We start from the raw sequence: 20,232 nt of genomic DNA, 5'->3' as shown, positions 1-20,232 counted from the left end.
CAGAGGAGGAGGCACGTGTGTCTAGGGAGTCTGGGAAGGGTTCCCCAGGAGATGACACTGGCCCTGGGTCTTGGAGGGAGAGAATTCACGAACCAGAGTAGGGGGAGGAGTTTCTAAATACAAGAGAAAGCTCTGAAACTCCCCGGAGCAAGGCCGGTGCCATGGACTGGGAACTCGGGACAGAGAGGAGGGCATGAGATGAAGGTGGTGAGAGCACAGGCTGGAGAGGGGCTGGCAGTCAGAATGAAGAGTCTGCTATGTCATGGGGAGGGGGCTGCTCCTTGTCCTCCATGCAGTGACACTCACGAGCTAGGGAAGAGAGCCAGGCCAGAAGGCATTTTAGAAAAACCCCAGGGTGGGGGAAAAAAACGGGAGTGATGAATACTTGGACAGTGCCGGTGGGAACAGACAACAAGGACTAAGTTCTGGAAAGTTCAGAAGCTGATTGAACACGAATTGGTAACTAGCCCGATGTGAGGCCCACAGAAGAGCACCACCCTGGGGTCCCCTACAGCTGGGCTCTGGGGTGGAAGCTATCCCCTCCTGCCGAGATTCTGGCTACAGCACCCCACAAAGGTGTCCCTCTCACCCTGTCCAGACCACCCACCCCACTGCTGCTACAGAGAGATTTAAACTCCACAACTGTCTCCTAGCAGTTCCCCCTGTGGCTTTCTTCCAGTGAGATGAAATCTCACTTCCTTAAATGTTCATGAAGCCCTGGACAAGCTGGGCCCACCTACCCACATACGCAAGTACACATATGTACACACATGTTCATGTACACACACATACACGTACTCATACACACCCACACACTACAACGGAGCCCTGGCTTTCCATCTCCATGATCTCTTGGCGGGAGGGCCTTGTCACATGGCTTCACCCAGACTGAACACAAAACCCTCCTCCTTCCAGGAATGGTTTAGGCTCCTTCTCCTGAGGCCTTCTGACCCCTGCATCTGAGGCACACTGTGCAGCTCTAACCTCTTTCATGCTCACTAAACTGTCACTTCTTGAGGGCAATGTCTAAGTCTTTTGTTTCTGGAACTGGATTGCTGGAAACAGATGTGAGGATAACCTGGTGCTGGCAGTAATTGCCTTGGGAAAGCAGAGATGAGGGCAAAGCCCCAAGGCAACACTCCAGGCAACAGAATTTCTGACCCAACGCAACATGGAAAGAGGGTCAGAGGCCATTTCTCCATTCTCTATGCTGCAAAGTCCTGGGAAGGCTTATTTTGTCAAAGGGGAAAAAGCTGTATGGAAACAAGAAGACAACCAGAGGTCCCTGCCATTAACATGTTAGTAATTAAGGTGACTATGCTAGAATAAGCATACGTAAAAGGACAACGAAACATTGGATATCCACCATTTTAAAAAGAGCAACAATGTGATTTACAAGTCAAGTCTGCATGAAATTAACTGAATATTTATTGAGCTCCTACAATGTCATCAGGTTGTCCTCAAGCTGTAAATGATGCCACAAGTGAACCTAAGTTGTCCGCCCTTGTCTCCAAGTGTTACCACTCATACTAGGAAGCAAGGTCCACGCTCAAGAGGACATTTGGGGATTAACTCGTCCCCAGGTGAGGAGGCCCAGTAAATCAATGTCACAGGTGTCTGGAACAGGGCTTCCAAACTTTTCTGTGCATTTGCAATTCCCCAAAGCAGATTCTGATCCGGTAGTTCTGGGGCTCAAGATGCTGCCTTTCTCACAGGGTCCCAGCGGAGGCCCCAGCTGTGGGTCTGGGCCCCACTTTGAATAGCCAGGACCTTAGTGATGAAGAGAACCATGTGAGCTGGGAAGGCTCCACACACAGAACTGAAGGAGAGGGGGACTGGACGAAGCAGGAGGGCATCCGGGGAGGGCAGCCTGAACCGGGCCATGGGACAGAGGCAAGCTCACAACAGGAGAGAACCCTGGTACAGGAAGTCCATAGGCTGGAAGTGAAAATTCTCATTAGCCAGTGGCAGGAATGGCACAGGACTGAGTTATATGGAGTCTTAAATGTCACACTCAACAATTGCAATTTAATTCAAACGGGGAAACTGAGCTGGAGTTGGTTCTTGAGTCATATTTAGCTGACACATTCAGGAAAAGTAGAGGGAAAAGTAAGGAATATATATATATATATCCACACAGAGGATGAGGTGAAATAGAGCATGGTTCCTCTTACTTCTTACTTTAAGACACTCAGGTCAGCTCCTTGATGCCATGTTCCCACCCCCTACCCTCCATCTCTTCGCCTCAATCCAGGCCTTGCTCCCTGAGTCTTTTGGCTCTAGAAGCCTTTCAAGTCTCAGATGATCCATGAAAATGAGGAAAGAAACCTTCTACGGTTCTGCATAGCCTTTCTTTTTCTCTGCGAATGTATAAACAATTCCACAGCACATGATAAAAGCAAGAGGAGGGGGGACTCACATTAATTTCCTTGAGGCAAATGATAAGCTGGCAGGTCTGGCTCTATGGGAGGAGATAAAAGCTCCAAAGACAGCCAAGTGGCTCTCGGGATCCGAGCCTGGTACGGATGCAAATTAAAATAAAAACTATATAAACAGCCGCACAATTGCACCATTCAGGGCTCCTTCATTAGAAGCCAGCTCTCCAGCACCACTGCCCACAAAGACAACTTCTCTTTCTTTTCTCTCCTAACGAATTTCCAAGCTGATCAACAAAAGGAGGCTAAGGACAAAAGCAGTTCTAATTGATGAGGCTCTGGGGAGAGGGTCATTGGGGAGATTCATTTTATGTGTGTAAATCCAAAAGCAAATGTGATGTGTCAGACTAGCTGAGGATGGGCCTCCCGCTGGGGATCTCAGAGGTGCCAAGTCCCTCCTCTCAAGGTTGGGCGCAGCCGGATAACAACCCAACGGTCACATGAACCAGCCAGACCTCCCAGTGCCCGAAAGAGCCAACTTCCCCAAATGCCACCTCATGCAAGAGGACCCACTCAACAGCCAGACACAGCGTGCAACCACTCACTAATGTGGCAGCCTCTCCTGTATATTGCAGAGGACAGAGTTCATTGGTTGTATTTTCATGAAGCATCTTTAAGCTAGGGAATCACTGGGGTGAGGAAACACAGTCTTACCAAAATCCACCACTTGTTGAACATTCAAGCTCCAGAGGGGATCTCTGCTCTTAAACTATAGGCCTCCCTGATTTTTTCTCCCACTTGGTTAGTATTTCTAATCACCTAGGCCATGCCAGAAACCTCTTCCAGTGACAGTGTCTTCAACTGTATCATTCATCCATATGCCCTGCTCTGCAGCCAGGAAGATTTTCCAGGTCCTTTCACACTCATCCCCCCAATCCAGACTCCTCCCCAAGCTTGGAATTCCCTACTATTCCCCTGCTGTCCTTCTATACAGTCTTCACCTCATGAACCTCATGTTTTCTCAATAATCCTTGCTCTATTCATCTGATGGGCTATTGGGAGACTCAAATGAAATGAACGTGAAAGTAACTATAAATCACATAAATACTTATAGTTAAACAGAAATGCTTTAGTTGAGGCTACAGCACTGGACCATTTAGTGACTACCAAAAATCTATCATTAAATGAGACTTCTTTTTTTAGCCAGTAGGACAAATGAAAATTCTTGCACATCAACGTCAGAAGGAACTCCCAACATTTTTAAATGATGGAAAGCCAAACAGCCAAAGCAAGCCATCCCCTACCTTGGTCCCTTTGTGGTTCCCCAGATTATCTCAGCAGCACGTGCCTGGTACTCACCCTCTGCTTCACCCAGTTTATGCTTCTAGCCACTCTGATCTGACATCAGGCAAAAGGGCTGGTGCCTAGGAGAAGCAAAGATCAAACAGAGTTCTGAGGTTGAAAGAATTTTTTTTCCTCTAATTCTGGGTGTTGCTTTACTTTGCCCCTTTATGGAGAAGTCCATCATTTAGAAAATGAACTGTGTTTGCAGTCTCAATGAGGGCAGCTGCTGTTGGATGGGGGCCTTGTGTTTTTCCCGCTTATATCCTAAGAAGCAAAGGCATAGCAGAGAGAGATATGAAAGGCTCATGACCGGACTGCCCTTTCTACCCTCCCCAGCCAGCTGGGTGGTCACAGAGCTCTATAGTTATTCTCTCATTTTCCCAGTTGATAAGGATAAGAAAGGTGCTATCTGCCACAGACACCCCCAGCTTTAGGGGAGGACAACCGTAGCACTGGTGGGTAATAGCACATGACCCAGCACTATTTTCCTCAACACTTCCAAGCCCTGGCTACCCTGGACAATGCTGCTGAAAAGATAACAAGGTGGGGTTGATATGCTCAGGTCTTTTCCAAACCACACTCACATCATTACTTGTGAGAGCTTCCCAGGGCTGCCATAACAAATTACCACAACCTGGGTGGCTTAAAACTACTGAAATGTATTATCTCACACTTGTGGAGGCCAGAAGTTCAAAGTCAAGGTGTGGACAGGGTTGGTTCCTGCTGGAGGCTCTGCAGGAAAATCCATTCCATGCCTCCACCGGGGGCACTCGATGGCAGTGCTTGGCTTGGGGCTCTATGGCCCTAATTCCTGCCTCTGAGTTCATATAACCTTTTCCTTTTTGAGTCTGTGCCCTCCTCTCTTTTGAGGACACCTGTCAGTGGACCTGGCACCCACTCTAAGTCCAAGATGATCTTGAATCTTTGTATCTGCAAAGATATTTTTTCCAATGAAGTCACCTTTGCAGGTTCCAGGGACACATCTTTGGGGGTGACCCTGATTCAATCCATGACAAAGGGAAAGGCAGATGAGCACCTAAACAAAGGGAAAGGGAGATGAGGAGGAAACTACATTGAACCTCTGTTGGAACCTGCAAGAATTCATGGGGCAAAGCGGGGAGGGGAGTTATTCAGCCAAATTATGGTAACAAGGGCTGTGGAGTACTGAATGGATATTCAGCATGGCTGCACTAGGGAAGAAGGGTGCCCTCCACTGAGACCACCACTGAGAGGGCACCATGTAGCTGCAACAACAGAGTAACTGGCAAAGAGCTACCTCATCCATCCCTTGCTCCCACTTACCCACCCTCTTCCTCCTGCTTCACTTACCCCCCACTGGGTAACCTATGAATCACCCTTCTTTTTACTTCCCTGGGGCTTTAAGCAAGGTGGCATCCTGGGCTGAGCCCTGAAAACTCTCCCAGAAGCCTGTTAATGAACTTTGCCTGCTTGCCTTGTGAAAGTCAGCCAGCTCTGTCCACCCAGAGGCTGCTCAGATGACTGCACTTCCATGCCCGGTTTGTGAACACAGATTCAGCACTTAACTGTCTTCTGCTGCTGTTCATGTTTACCAAAGGAAAAGCCCTCCAAAACTTAGTGCACAAAACCTCAGTTTAAGGATCAGAAAAAGGTACACCATGTTTAAAAATTCTAAAAGATCCTTTCTCCCAGGAAGAAAATACTGAGTGAATCATCGTTCCCAAGTTTCAAATGAACAGTTCCTTAAGTTTCCCTCCAAGAAATCCCTGCAGTATGTAAATAGAAAGAGAAGATGTGTCAGTGATAGCTACCAATAAAGCATCTGAGTCCGAGATGGCAGGCCTTCAGTCAAGGCCGTGCCTATAACACATCCTTGCACATGTATGTGCATGTTGAGTCACTTCAGTCGTGTCCGACTCTTTGTTACCCTATGGACTGTAGCCCACCAGGCTCCTCTGTCCATGGGAATTCTCCAGGGAAGAATACTGGAGTGGACTGTCATTTCCTTCCCCAATAACATGTCCTTAGGTCTTGTTTTTAGGCCTGGATTTCATTAACAAAGTAAGAGTCAAAAAAAAAAAAAAACAAATTAAGAGTCAAAGGTCAAACTTTTCTCTACAGTGCTAGGAAGAGGAAGTCTGGCAAACGTGGTTTGAAAAACATCTATGGATCGGTTGAGGGGCAGGTATTTATTGAGTGTGTACCTTGCATGGGTCACTCTGCTGGATATCAAGGGTATAGCAGGAACAGAAATTCAGACATGGCCCTTCCTTCATAGAGATGGAGGAGAGGAGACGGTAAACTGACTATCACACAAGAAATTGTAGTAGAGCTAAGTGGTACAAAGCAAGAGCATGGACTGTTGTGAAATCATACACAAGGCACTTGCATACCTAAGAGATGATATGGATGGAAATAAAGGAAATAGGTACTTTGCCCCCAGTGATGATGAAATGTCCAATGAGTCTCCTCTGAAGGTTTTATATATACTCCCTCTCCTTCTTTCTCAAGGATAGAGGTTCTTGCCCCTCTAGGACCTACAAGTATTTGAAGCACATCTTCCAACAGGTTTTGAAAGTGTGTGCCCAGTAAGCCCATAGGGAATCCTAGAGGTCCAGAGGACAGGAGAGGAATGCTCTTGGAAAGATGAAGGCAATAGAAACAGGTCCCAGGAGCTGAGATGAGAAAATAAGACTCTAGCCACCTAGAGTCTATTACCAAAAAAGCAAAAGAACAAATGTTGGCAAGGATGTGAAGAAACTGGAACTCTTGTACATTTTTGGAGGGAATATAAAATGGTATGGCTGCTATGGAAAACAGTATAGGAGGTTCCCCCCAAAATTACAAATAGAACCACCATATGATCCAGCAATTCCACTTCTGGGTATTCATCCAAAAGCATCAAAGTCAGGATCTGAGAGAGAGATTTGTACTTGCATGTTCACTGCAGCATTACTCAGAATAGTAATGTTAAAGATATGGAAACAACCTAAATGTCCACCAATGGATGACTGCATAAAGAAAATGTGGTACATACAATGGAATATTTTTCAGCCTCCAAAAAGAAGGAACTCCTGCTATATGCCAAAAGAAAAACTTGACTTTCAGCTATTAACAACAACATGGATAAACCTTGAGGACATTATATTAAGAGAAATAAGATGGTCACAGAAGAACAAATATTGCATGATTCCAGTTAAATGAGATACATAAAATAGCCAGATTCATAGAAGAGAGTAGTATGGTGGTTGCCAGGGGCTGGGAGAAGGGAGAAATGGAGTTGCTGTTCTACAGGTATAAAATTTCACTTATGCAAGATGAATAACTTGCAAAGTTGTAGAGATCTGCTGTTCAACACTGACAGTATTGTGTTACACAGTTCACAGTTTGTTAAAGAGGGTAGATCTTATGTTAAATGTTCTTACAGAGAGAGAGAAAGGGAGGAAGATAAAAATTAAAGAAGAGGAAAAGAAAAGGAAAGGAAATAAAACAGGGAAGGAAAGGAAACAGAAAAGAAAGATAGAACTTCAGAGCAGGAGTTGACCACCTGTGGCCTACAGTCAAACCCAGCCTGCCACCTGCTTTTGTACATAAAGCTTTATTGCAACCCAGCCACATTTCATTTCCATATTATCTGTGGTTCTTTGGCACTACAACAGCAGAGCTGAGTGGTTGTACCAGAGGGTGCATGATCTACAAAGGCTAAAATGACCACCGTGTACAAGGCTTCAGCTGTTGGCTGTCTTCAGATTCTCCACATTTCTCTTCTTGCTATTCTCCTACAGGAAAACTTGAATCTTTTCCGTACTGCTCATTAGTCTGTCCCTCAATCCACTGACTGGGCTTAGCCTTTTCTTTTTGCCACAATTCTAATTCACAAGCTTCTAGCTTGCTCCTGGTCACCGGACACATGTGACTATTTAGATGCAAATTTAAACTAATTACTTCTGGTGGTGGTGGTGGTTTACTCCCTCAGTCACGTCTGATTTTTTGTGACCCTGTGGACTATAGCCCGCCAGGCTCCTCTGTCCGTGGCATTTCCCAGGAAAGAATACCGGAGTGGGTAGCCATTTCCTTCTCCAGGGGATCTTCCCGAACCAGGGATCAAACATAAGTCTCCTGCATTGCAGGCAGATTCTTTACCAACTGAGCCACCTGGGAATTTGGGCTTTCACAAAGAGAATTTTGCCACCCCTTGCTTCAGAGTCATTGGTACTCTTAGCACTACACCAGAATGTCTTTAAACACTTTTACCTGGGCTGCTTTGGAGGGAGGAGGATCAAAACCTCAAGAGATGTCCATGTGCTAAGAACATCAGAGTGTACACATAAGCCCCTCCTATGAGCCAGGCACTGTTTTAGAAATATCAGTACATTTAGCCCTCACTTTGTGAGGTAGGAATAATCATCCTGATTTTACATATGAGAAAACGGAGGCTCAGAGATGTAAATTGCTGAAGTAGAAGAGCCCTATTTGAAAGTAGATCTGTCTATGTATGCATGAAATCACTGTATCCAACTTCCTACACTGTCTGCTGCTTAAACATTTCTACAGGATTACGGAGGAGAATTCTATAACTTTGGATAAAGAGATGATCAATAGGAACTACCACAATTGAATCCACACAACTAACAGTATTAGGCTGCCCGATAGGCCAATTCACTGTTTGGGCCCTTAGAGACTTGGAAGATTGGAGAGTCATTTACCATTGGGTTCTTTTTGAATTCCTATAGTTGTGTACTGCAGTAAGGGTGCAGGCAAAAGGGGAAAGTTTGCCTTATTGTAAGACCATCAAAGACATAGTTGCTTCCTGCCAGGCTATTATTACCCCAGCAATCACATCATAAAAATGTATGCTCCTCATCCAGTCAAAGAAACCAGGATTGTGAGGCAGTTCTGGCAACTACATCAACAATAAAGGAAATTTACAAGACCAGGTGGTGTTTAGTTCAAAGAAGAGAAGCTGGCTAGCTGTGCATTATGTCGTCAAGAAGCCCTGCCATATTGAGAAGAGCAGGATTCTGTGTGTTCTGTCAGACTTGAGAATGTATAACAATAGAAGTAAAATGAAAGCCAATGTTGGCTCAAAGGTTGAAAGAATGTTCCAACAACTGGAATCTAACAAAGAAAGGGACTTTTGAGATAATGAGCCCACCCACCTCTGGAGGTGTCCAAGCAAGAGCAAATGACAGCAGGGATGCTCTGGTATTTCTGGATTTCTGAAAAGTATGAATGTTGACTAGCTCACCTCCACAGCACCCTCCAATTCAAAGAGCCCACAATTCTGTGAACAAAGAGACCAGCCTGAGATCACACTAGGAAAATCAGCACTTTGAACCAAATATTAATGCTCTAACTCTATCCACATCCTAATCACAACATCTCACTAAGAGCTAGTGGCTCTTTCCAACCAAGCCCTAGTCACCTATGGTCATATTCCAGGACTAACTGAATATTTATGACATAACTATAAAAATGATTTTTTAGTTTGCCAAGTGAAATTGTAAGATCTCTGGTTTTGGAGGAGGTAGCAGGGAGTGAGTGGGTGGTCAAAATAATAATATTAGCTAATATTTACACTACCTTCACCATTTACAGAGAAATCTATGATCCAGTTAATCTTCACAACAACCCTGTTACACATGTTAGTCATTATCAGACATTGGTACAGGAAGAGGTTGCCCAGTTCTCCTAGATGGCTACAGACCTACTGAGTGACATTCCAAAATAGGAGGGATCACCTTGATAGATACCATTTTGATCCACGTCCTACAGAGACTAGCTAAGAGTTTAGGCTTATCCATTAAAATTTGTTCACAGTTTTTGTAATGGAGGTAGCCATTTTGGCACACAAAATGTGGCAGAAGTGAGTGCATTGCTCAGAACATCATGTATTTACAGTATATACTTTTTACAAAACTACCAGTGTCTGCCAGTGTTTCAGTTATCAGGATGAGTTTCACATCCTGAAGATGCATTCAGGTTATGAGGCTAGACACTGCAAGAGATAATTATTAAGGCTCATGCCATTTACACACAGGTTGTCATTATCATTCACAGCTCCCATCGGCAGCATTGGATTTTGTATCCCATGTGCCCATCAGGTCTGGACTGAATCACCCCCTCTTTTGTCACAATACCTGTGGAGGCTTCTGGAAGGAAAACAATGTGCACGTGTTAGCTAACTTGTGTGGCGATTAGAGGATGTGCACTCAGTGTCATCTGGAGAAACCCTCCGTGTTGCTGGGGTTCTATTAGAGTAATTAAGGGGCCTGGGAATAACTGGAGATGACCATATTTGCTTCTAAACACAAAGAACATCCCTCATCAGAAACACGCCTTCCAGCATTTAAGCCAGGAAAAGCATTTAGGTAAAGCATCAGGTAGGGAGATACAGGGTAAGGCAGGGGAGAGCATTCCAGGCAAAGGAGCCACCTGAGTAAAGGCAGAAAGGCATGAAAGTGAAGAGTCTCTTCTCTGTAACAGAGTACAGAGTGCGCACAGGGGTGTGTGCACAGGGGCGCACACACAGGAGGCTGAACAGCTGGCCTGGGGGCCATAATAGGTGTCCCTCTGACAGCAAGCTCCAGAGAATACTTATTGCTGGGGTCCAGTGCTTGTCAGACGTGTATCAAAATCAGCTGGAGGGCTTGTTAAAGCTCAGCTTTCTGGTCCCCTCTGCAGAGTTCCTGACTCAGTGGATCTGTGGTGGGCCCAAGAATGTGCATTTCTAACAAGCTCCCAGTTGATGCTGATGCTGCTGATCCAGGGACCACTCTTTGGGAACAACTGCTATAGTCAACAGCAGTTGATAACTGCTTTGAATGGGGAAGTGAGGTGATCAGAGCTGTGTGCTTACTGTCTTTTTTGACCAGTTTGAAGAGCCAATAATTCTGTGAGAAGATGTGTAAGGAAAGGAATTTGTGGGAAAAGGAATTGGCTCAAGGAGTGAATATATGTTCAGTGGTGAGATTCAAAGCGTCTCATTTTTCACCCATCTGGCAGCAGGGACTAAGGAAGATGAACCACATGACCCATGTTCCTCACAAGAGAACAAAGGAACATCAAAAGTTCTTTAAGTTACCAGATAAACCATATCATTTATAAAGCTCCAGCATGGAGTTTTTAACTCCTCAAATTCATTTTCTTTTCTTTTCTTTGTTTGCAAGCACCAAGGAGATCAAACCAGCCATTCCTAAAGGAAATCAACCCTGAATATTTATTGGAAGGACTGGTGATGCAGCTCCAATACTTTGGCCGCCTGATGCAAAGAGCTGACTCACTGGAAAAGACTCTGATGCTGGCAAAGATTGAAGGCAGGAGAAGAAGGGGACGACAGAGGATGAGATAGTTGGATGGCATCATCAACTCAATGGACATGAGTTTGCACAAACTCTGAGAGATAGTGAAGGACAGGGAAGCCTGGCAAGCTGCAGTCTGTGGGGTCTCAAAGAGTCGCACATCAGCAACTGAACAACAACATAGCTGATTTACCATGTTGTGATAATTTCTGCTATACAGCAAAGTGATTCAGCTATACATATATATATATTTTTTCTTTTTTATATTCTTTTCCATTACAGCTTATCTTAGGGTATTGGATATAGTTCCCTGTGCTATAGGGTAGGTTGTCCAAATGCATTTTCTTAGGGTCAGTTTTTCTAAAGACACTGACCCTGTTAGTCATCAGGGACCCCATTGGCTGGCAGAGGAATACATTATAGCTTTTCCTTCTCTATTCTTGATTTCTTAGGTGTGAAGAAGAAGAAAGGATTATGAGATTTAATCTGAAACATCTTGAGTTTCACTTCCATCACAGAAATGGCAATTAGAAAAATACAGAAAAGGCTCAAAGATATGTCTTGTCTAGGAAATCCTGACATGGTCCAAAGAGGAGCGTTAGCACGGTGTTCTTCTAGGCTCAACACTAACAAAGATGCTGCCCTAACCAAGGTGGGCATGTGCTTTAGGGCAGAGCAGGAGGAAAGAAGGGGGAAGGTTTTCTACCAGTAGGAGGGATGGGAGCAAGTTAGTCTTAAATCCTATCCTACGCCTGGTTTATGTAAGAGAAAGCTATCACTCTCTGCACTAAAGTATAATGATGATTGGACCTGAATGCATGGCTTCATTCTATATTCTATCAAGGCCAAGATAGAGTCAAGCACTTCTTGAGTCAAGCACTATAGCCCAGTCTAGCTTGGGAACACTGTATTCTAAGGCTACACCACAGTAGAGGTGAAAAAGTGACCCAGCAAATGTAGGACCTGAGTTTTTTCCTTGGTTCTGCAACCCTGAACTTGGGCGAGATTTTATGGTTATGAATTTGCCTGCAGTGCAGGAAACCCAGGCTTGATCCTTGTGTTGGGAAGAGCCCCTGGAGAAAGGAATGGCAACCCATGCCAGTATTCTTGTCTGGATAATCCCATGGACAGAGGAGCCTGGTAGGCTACAGTCCATGGGGTTGCAAAGAGTCAGACACATCTGAGCAACTAACACTTTCACTTTATCTTCACTGGTCCTCAGATTCTTCGTGTAAGAGAGAATGGAAGTCATATCTGGTTATCTGTATGATCCCCACCGTCACTGGTCTTCTAGATTCTGCACCACCTAGCAGATGCCAATTATATGGAATGAGAGCACCCTGACTAGTGGTCATGGCCCCATCCCCCCAGACAGCTGGTTTTACCTGAACTCTGCTAAGTTTAAGTCCCTGGCGTCATCAGCATTTATCTCTGTGCTGGCCAGAGAAAACCAGATGGGAAAGTTTCCATATTAACTAGTAAGAAAATACTCTAGGATACTAATGATTTCATCTGGCTAGAGTGAATGAGGAAGGTTCAGTCTTCATCTCCTCATCAGCAGTATCCAAAGCATTTATGCCACGAAGAGGAACAAACACTACCAATCACCTTAAGGGATTTCCAAGGAGGCCTCAACACGGCTCTTCCCATTCAGATCACAAAGGTTGGCCAACCCCGCACTCAGTTCCCCTACAGGCAATGTTTCCTCTCCTTACCCATCACCCCAACTCTGTCCACTCCCCTGTATTATGTGTGTATGTGTGTTTCCCTAACCACCCGAAACAGAGTCATTCTCTTTGAGGACCAGTGACATAGTTTGTTCTTCTTTACAAGAAGAAGGTAGTAGTAGTTTTCAATTGTAGTTTTCTCTATCCACCACGACTTGGAAAACAATTTAGGGCACAACTGTAATGGCTTTAAGTCCTGATTCTCCACCTGCTCCTGGGAGTCTAAGATCAAAAACGTGCCCCTTGACTCCACGGCCCAACAGGACAACAGCCCTTCTCTGTAACCCTTCCCTGCCACCATGGGTGGAGGAGGAGTCCTGGAGCTCACTGCCACTGGCAGCAGGAGACCAGAACCCTGCCCCTGCCTGGCCCAGTGCTCACCATGAGTCTGCTCTCACAGTTTTTGCTCCTGGCTCTCATCACAGAAGGGAAAGCTCCTTTCTTCACCAGTGATAACAGTTGCTCATTCCTATAAGACTCCTCCCACCTCCCAAGGAAACCTGATATTCTTCATATACAGTTCCATCTGCAGGTAAGCAAAGCATTCCCAGAGGTAGACAAGAGAGTGTTGAACACTACCTTCCCATGCCTTACTCCTACCAACCATGAGCTAAAGTCCAACGTCAGGACGGATAAGAATGTAACTTTTCTCCTATCCCTCAGTAAGTTCCTTCTCCACCTAAGGGTATTAGGATTACCCATGAGATGTCTCCTCTCTTAATTTATAATTATGAACATAAGTGAGTTGCTTACAATGTAAGAGCTCAATTTAAGTCCCAAAATTCTTCTATTTTTTTTTCCCCATAAAATTTTAGGAGATTCTCAGAAAAAAATAACTGCCAACAGTCTGTTCTGAGTTTCTGGAAAGGTGTATCTTCAAAATATTACTCCTCTGTGGTGCCTTTCACAACACTTTGATCATAGAAGGTACATGTTTGACAAGCAAATACATGTACCAAATAATTCACTCTCCTCTTGGAAAATGCAAAGCTCACAAGTGAATGACCATGGAGTAGTCAGTTTGTAGGAAAAGGTGAGTAGTAGGGAAGGTGAACAGACTCTTGCCTGGGCCATACATGTTCAGACAGGCAGTGGGGTGTGGAGGGAAAAGGAGACTGGAGGCCTGGGAACTGGGAAGGTAGGAAAGGGCATGTGAAGAAAACCAAAACACTTGGCTGAAGAGGAAAACAATGGTGTGAAAAAGTGAGACAGGAAAAGAGGCAGTCAAAGTGGGCAGATATCACATACCTATCTGGCCCAGCCTAGAGCTATCTCACAGAAAAGACTCCCAGTGTAAAAAGAGAGAAATGGCAGTGTAAACAAGTTAGCAAATGAGGTGGATATTGTACAGATAGATGACTCTGTCCTCTAAAGACAGGCAAGAGGGGACTTCCCTGGTGGTCCAGTGGCTAAGACTAAGACTCAGCTCCCAATTCAGGGGACCCGGGTTCGAATCCTAGTCAAGTAACTAGATCCCACATGCCGCAACTGCATGCTGCAACTGCATGCCGCAACTAAGGGTTTGCACGCCACTAAAAAGATCCTGCATGCTGCAACAAAGATGGAAAATCCTGAAGACTGCAACTAAGACCTGGTGCAGCCAAATAAATTAATTAAAAAAAAAAATTTTTTTTTTAAATGACAGATGAAACATCAGAGACTAGGTTACCAAAGGGTCCTCAGAAGTGCTCAGAAGTTGGACAGCCAGTTCTTTGCTATGATATCGGCATCAACCACCCATCCAAGGGGTGGCATATAAGGGCCAAAACAGAGACTGGAGGGGGAAAGTTTACATTTCTCCATGAACCATCAGCTGTGAGACCAACAGAAATGAGAGCATTGGCTCTGTCAAAGTCAGACCAGGAAATAAAGGACACATCGTCCATACCACGGATCTCTAACCTGTCAGGTCCCCAGACAGGCTGGGATGCACTTCCCCAAACAGCAGCTCCGCTCAGTGTTGAGGCCACTGGAGAGCTGGGGCTCGGCCTCCTCCTCCCCTCCCATCAACAGCAAAGCTGTGAATTCTGAAGTAAATGCAGAGGACCTGTGAGCAGTAGGCTGCTGTCACAAAGCCCATGTGCTGAACTCCTCTAGAAGGGAAGAGCTATTGCTGAGTCCTTGCTCCTTTCTGAGAAATAAGGCTGTGGATTAGAAGCCACGGAACATGTGGCAGCAGGGAGAAATGAGAGTGCAGGAGGCGAAAGATTCAGAGAAACAAAAGCTCAGACACTCTAACTATCCGGGGACAAAGGGCCAACCCCACGCCTTTCAGTTGCCTTCAGACTATCACTGACTGACAGCAGTACTGCACAATCTCTGGTAGTGAACATTTTCAGTCATTAAATTAAAAATTATATTAAATATGTAATATTTAAGAAACCAAGGCTATAAAAGCTTAACAGCTAATTTTTAAACGTTGAAAAATTAATTTTTTTACTTAAAGAGGTAAATTTTAGATACCAGGAAAGAAACACGTTATTTGGAATACATCATTGTGGGAGAAGGCTAGAAAGTTGGAAAAACAGAATGTTTCTTGTATATAAGAATGAGCTCTAAATTTCTGCCTTTTCATGCATCCTTACCTAAGTAACTAAGTATTAAGGTGGTGATCAGTGCAAGTAGGAAAAAGAAAGTCTTATACAACATTGATGGTGATTACACAGTATAGAAATTTCACAAGTATTCTGGCTGGTGTATATAAAAACTCCTCTGGAGAGCTAATGATAGACCCTAGGGAATTCTGGTTCTAACAAAGCATCAATAAAACCAGCAGCAACTCCCCAGGAATCAAAGGCTATGATCACCCCCACCAAAGGGGCTGCTGACAGCTCAGCCTTTGAAAGAGCTACCAAAATCAATACCAATCATTAGACAATGACATTCAGAGGACATTGAGCACTCGAATGATTGTGTCAGGGTGCCATTTGTCAGAGCCAAGCATTTGCATTTCCAAATGGCAAATCCCTTTCAGGAGCAGATGTATGACCATTAGGGCCTGGCTACGCTGAGAGCCTTGGAAATTGTTTGGCAAGCTGTTATCATTAAGCGAGTTATAACACTTCTCAAGTCTGCTTCGGTGCATAATTAAGACGGGTTTCAACTCATCAGCCACCACACCTATTGTCTGAAAGCTATCACAGAAAGGATAAGTATGCCTGCAATAAAATGAACTAGGGCAGAGTTAACAGCTTCCAGGTAAGCTACAGTGCCAGAAAGCTGGGCCTTCGAGAAGCAGCAGGAGTACAGAGGCCCAATCCCTGGTGCCCCATGTCACCAGCCTGCCTTCCTCCCTCTGAACAAGCAATGAGGTGGGCATGTAGGGGGCTTGCTGGATCCCCAAAATACAGGAAGGTGGGGAGACCTGAATGTGGGATGAGCCTGCCCCAGGAGATAATTCATTCCTTTCCTGAGCCCCTCCACACAGCTGGGAACTAGGAACATGCAGGCTTTTACACAAGAAAGGGTGGGTTCAGTCTCAGATGGCATTTCTGCCAAAGACCAAGGAAAAGACACTGCACTGGGCCCACCACGAGCAGCCTCGGCCACATCTGTGGGGTGAGTGTGGGCACTGCCGACGTTGTGCTGAACACTGTGTACTCTGCGTCACCTTTCTACTAGGAGCTGCCTCCTCTGGGCAGATTCCATTCATCTGCCCTCAGCAATCTGAGAAGAGTGGCTAGGAGCTGGTGGGGTGTAGTGGAGAGTGTATGGCCTTGGAGCCGGGTGAACCTGAGTTGCAATCCTGGCTCACTACTTATGTAATTGCTGGGTCACTTCTTCCCTTTCCATTCACCTCCCTAGGCCTCAGCTTCCACAAGTATAAAGAGGGATTAATAATACTTATCTTTCATGTCTGTTTTAAGAATTCAAGATAATATATAGCAAAGTGATTGGCACAGAGTTGGTCAAGGAAAGTGCAAGTCGCTCAGTTGTGTCCGACTCTTTGTGACCCCATGGACTATACAGTCCATGGAATTCTCTAGGCCAGAATATTGGAATGGGTAGCCTTTCCCTTCTCCAGGGGATCTTTCCAACCCAGGGATTGAACCCAGGTCTCCCACATTGCAGGTGGATTCTTTACCAGCTGAGCCACAAGGGAAGCCCTTATGGTCAATAAATAATAGCTATTATTATTATTAATATATTATCCTTGGGAGTGTATGACAACATGGAGATGATTTGAAGTGGGGAGGGGAGAAAAGAGACGCTGACACAAACAATGAAATGGGCCTCACTTGTAAAGAAGCTTTTCAGACCGCCATGTATCTCTCCTATAGAAACCCTGCCCCCCTCAAAGATATTACGAATATGAACACACTCTTTACTTTCATTAAGTAAGTTTCCCACAGCCTTGTGATCTGAATCTGGCAAGTTGCATCCTGTTTACGTGGGTAGGAGAAACTGAGGTACACAAGATGACCTGATTCTCTGAGTGAGTCAGAAGCACTACCCAAACAGAAACCCAGGGGCATCACAGTGCTCACTCTTTCTGGACCTGAACTGTTCTAACAAACGATTCATCTTGGTAGAAATCCCAATTAAAAAAAAAAAGATTAGTCCTACAATGGAGAGCACTATGTTTGGGGCCACCAGGAAGTTCACATGCAGAAACCCCAGGCTGGGCTCCAACCCCATTCTGTGCCAACTCTTCCTCTCTTGATTGTGTCTGGTTCTCAAAGGAGTTGAGCAGGATTATAGACAGAGAGAACCCACAGCACACCTTCCTCCCTAGGGCCTTCTGGACTCAACCACAGGACCATGTCCATGCTTGGTACCTGCCTATCCCCAGATTCTGGCTCTCAGGCTCCCCTGGCCAGTTCCTGAGCATACACCTTTCGACCCAGTAGGCTAGTTCAGATTCAGTTTACTGAACCTGAGCTGAGAACCTGCAGGGCCCCTGCTTGCTGTTGTAAAAGGAACCAGCTTCATCATGGGAGTCTGCTTCCACCACTCTGCAGGATCTGACCTTGGGTTTTGTTTCCTGCTAGTTAGATTATTCTCCCACCTCTCATGGTCCAATGGCCTCCTGCATACACAGCCCTGGTCAAGGGCCTTTTCTTATGAAACTTGGTAGCCTCACAAAGTTCAGAGAGGGTGAGACCAAATGGCTACCAGAGACCACTGAAGAAATCCCTTCTCTCATCTCCCTCCATTAGATGGTCTTCCACTGGAAGAACTTGAACCTGGAATTCTTTGCTCACTTAGTTGGGTAGTGTCCTGATCTTATGCATTTAAGAGCATAGTACAAGGGAGGCACTGATAAATAGGCAACTGGCTTTGCATGTAGCAAAGTGACTTAACTATAATACGGGACAAAAATGTCTGCTGAATGAATATTCCTTTTCTTGTTGACCTATACTCTTATTTCATATCTTGCTATTTTTAATTGTACCTGAAGTGATGATGTACCAGTTCTTTAGAAATGCAAATTCAGAAGATGGCGGAGGAATAGGACGGGGAGACCACTCTCTCCTCCACAAATTTATCGAAAGAACATCTGAACGCTGACCAAACTTCACAAAACTACTTCTGAAGGCTGGCAGAGGACGTCAGGCTTCCACAAAGACAGCACATTATCTTCAAAAGAGGTAGGAGAAATTATAAAAGATAAAAAGAGAGACAAAAGAGTTAGGGACGGAGACCCGTCCCGGGGAGGGAGTCGTAAAAGAGGAGGAATTTCCAAGCACCAGGAAACCCTCTCACCGGCGGGTGTGGGGGAAGATTTCTTATCTCGGAGGGCAATGTAACTGGGAGGAAAAAATAAATAAAATCCACAGATTACGTGCCTAAAGCAACTCCCAGCAAAGAACCCCAGACGCTCGCATCATCCGCCACCAGCAAGTGCGGGCTGAACGGAGAGGAGCGGGCGGCACTGCCTAGGGTAAGGACCGGGCCCGAGTGCCCCGAGGGCAATCTGAGGGAGCTAACGTGAGATAGTAACCTAAACTGTGGGACAGCCAGAGAGAGAGAACTATCCCGCGAAAAGCCCAACTCTAAGGCACTGCCGGCCCGCTCACAGAACAAAGGACTGAGCGATACCAGAGGAGAGCTAGCCGGCTGCGGACCGCCCCATCCCCCGCCGGACACAGCGGGCAGGCGGGGCCAGCCAGAGCCGGAAAGGGGCAAACTCGGCCCCAGAGAGGGCACCCCCTACCAAACTGCAAACAGGCTCCCAGTTTCTAAGCAAAGACTGCCTGAGATCCCGGAGGGTCGACAGCCGCCGGGAGGGTCGCAGCCAGAGACCAGCTCCCCAGAACCGACACAAAGCACACCGGAGCCGGACGCGCCGGTAAACCGAGGCGGGGACCAGGGAGGTGATAAGCCGCACCGCTCCAACAGGGGGGAGCGCGCTCGCCAAACTCCTGGCCGCCTGAGCAGCTCCGACCGGGAACGGCACAAGCCGTGGGCGAAACCGAGTCTGCGCCTTTGTGGAGTAACCGGGAGCCTGAACCTGAGCGGCTTAGACCTGGGAAGTGCACGCAGCTCAGGGCCCGCTCCCCGGCCGAGTAACCTGAAGCCTGAGCAGAGTAGACGGGGAAAGCACACACGCCGTGAGCGGGGGCGAACCTAGTGCGGCCGAGACACTGCGAGCTTACCACACACACGCCAGATTTGCAGTGTTCCTTCCTCCCCACAGCACGATTGAACAAGCGAACCTAAAGAGATCACCTCCACCGCTTTGTTGCAGGGCGGAAATTAGATACTGAAGAGATCTCCAAACAGAAGCCAAATAAACAGAGGGAAGCGCTTTGGAAGGGACAGGCCAACAGATTAAAATCCCTGTAGTTAATACCGACTGCATTGAAAAGGACCTATAGATCTTGAAAAGTATAAGCAGGAATAAGGATCTATCTGAAACTGAGCAGACCCCACACTGCTCACAAACAGCTCCAGAGAAAGTCCGGGATATATTTTTTTTTTTACTATTATTATTATTATTTTTTTAATTTTCTTTTTAAATTAAAAAAATTTTTTTTCTCTTCTTTCCTTTTTCTTCAAGTCCTCTATTACACCTTTAACTTTCATTTTCATAACCCACTATTAACTTGCAAAAAAAAAAACCCTATTTTTGAAGCAAACTACATACATATATCTTATACCTTTTGTGTTTTCTTTTTTTAATGTTTTTTTCTGTTTTACTTTTTTTTACTGTTTTACTGTTTTTTTTCTTTTTACACTGTTTCCTTTTTTCTTTTTTTTTTTATATTGTAAGTTTTATAAGAGTCTAACCTCTACTCTAGATTTTTAATCTTTGTTTTACATATTTGATATCAATTTTGTACATTTAAGAACCCAATCTTTAGGACCCATTTTTACTCAGGAGTGTGATCACTGGCCTGATCACTCTCTCCCCCTATTGATGCTCTTTCTTCTCCCCCAGGGAACCTCTATCTCCCACCCTCCTCCTTCTCTTCTCAACCCAATTCTGTGAATCTCTGAGGGTGATCTGGGTACCGGAGAACACTTCAGGAACAGGATACTGCCCAGATCTCTCTCTCCCCT

At 45.5% G+C, this 20,232-nt stretch overlaps 1 protein-coding gene across 2 annotated transcripts in view; it reads right to left on the bottom strand.

The window, feature by feature from the left end:
* RTN4 (reticulon 4) overlaps positions 1-20,232 on the bottom strand; it is a 197,705-nt gene that overhangs the window by 158,287 nt on the left and 19,186 nt on the right. For both annotated transcript variants that reach the window (XM_081589499.1, XM_081589509.1), the window contains exon 3: positions 3,680-3,799. The gene's annotated coding sequence lies outside the window, so the exon portion shown is untranslated. The remainder of the gene's footprint in view (positions 1-3,679; positions 3,800-20,232) is intronic.

The sequence above is a fragment of the Giraffa tippelskirchi genome, chromosome 4 (genome assembly GCF_054371585.1).
Source record: "Giraffa tippelskirchi isolate mGirTip1 chromosome 4, T2T-mGirTip1v1.2.pri, whole genome shotgun sequence".
Lineage (NCBI taxonomy): Eukaryota > Metazoa > Chordata > Mammalia > Artiodactyla > Giraffidae > Giraffa > Giraffa tippelskirchi.
The sequence above is the reverse complement of the archived record's forward strand: the minus strand, read 5'-3'. Positions and strand labels throughout refer to the sequence as shown.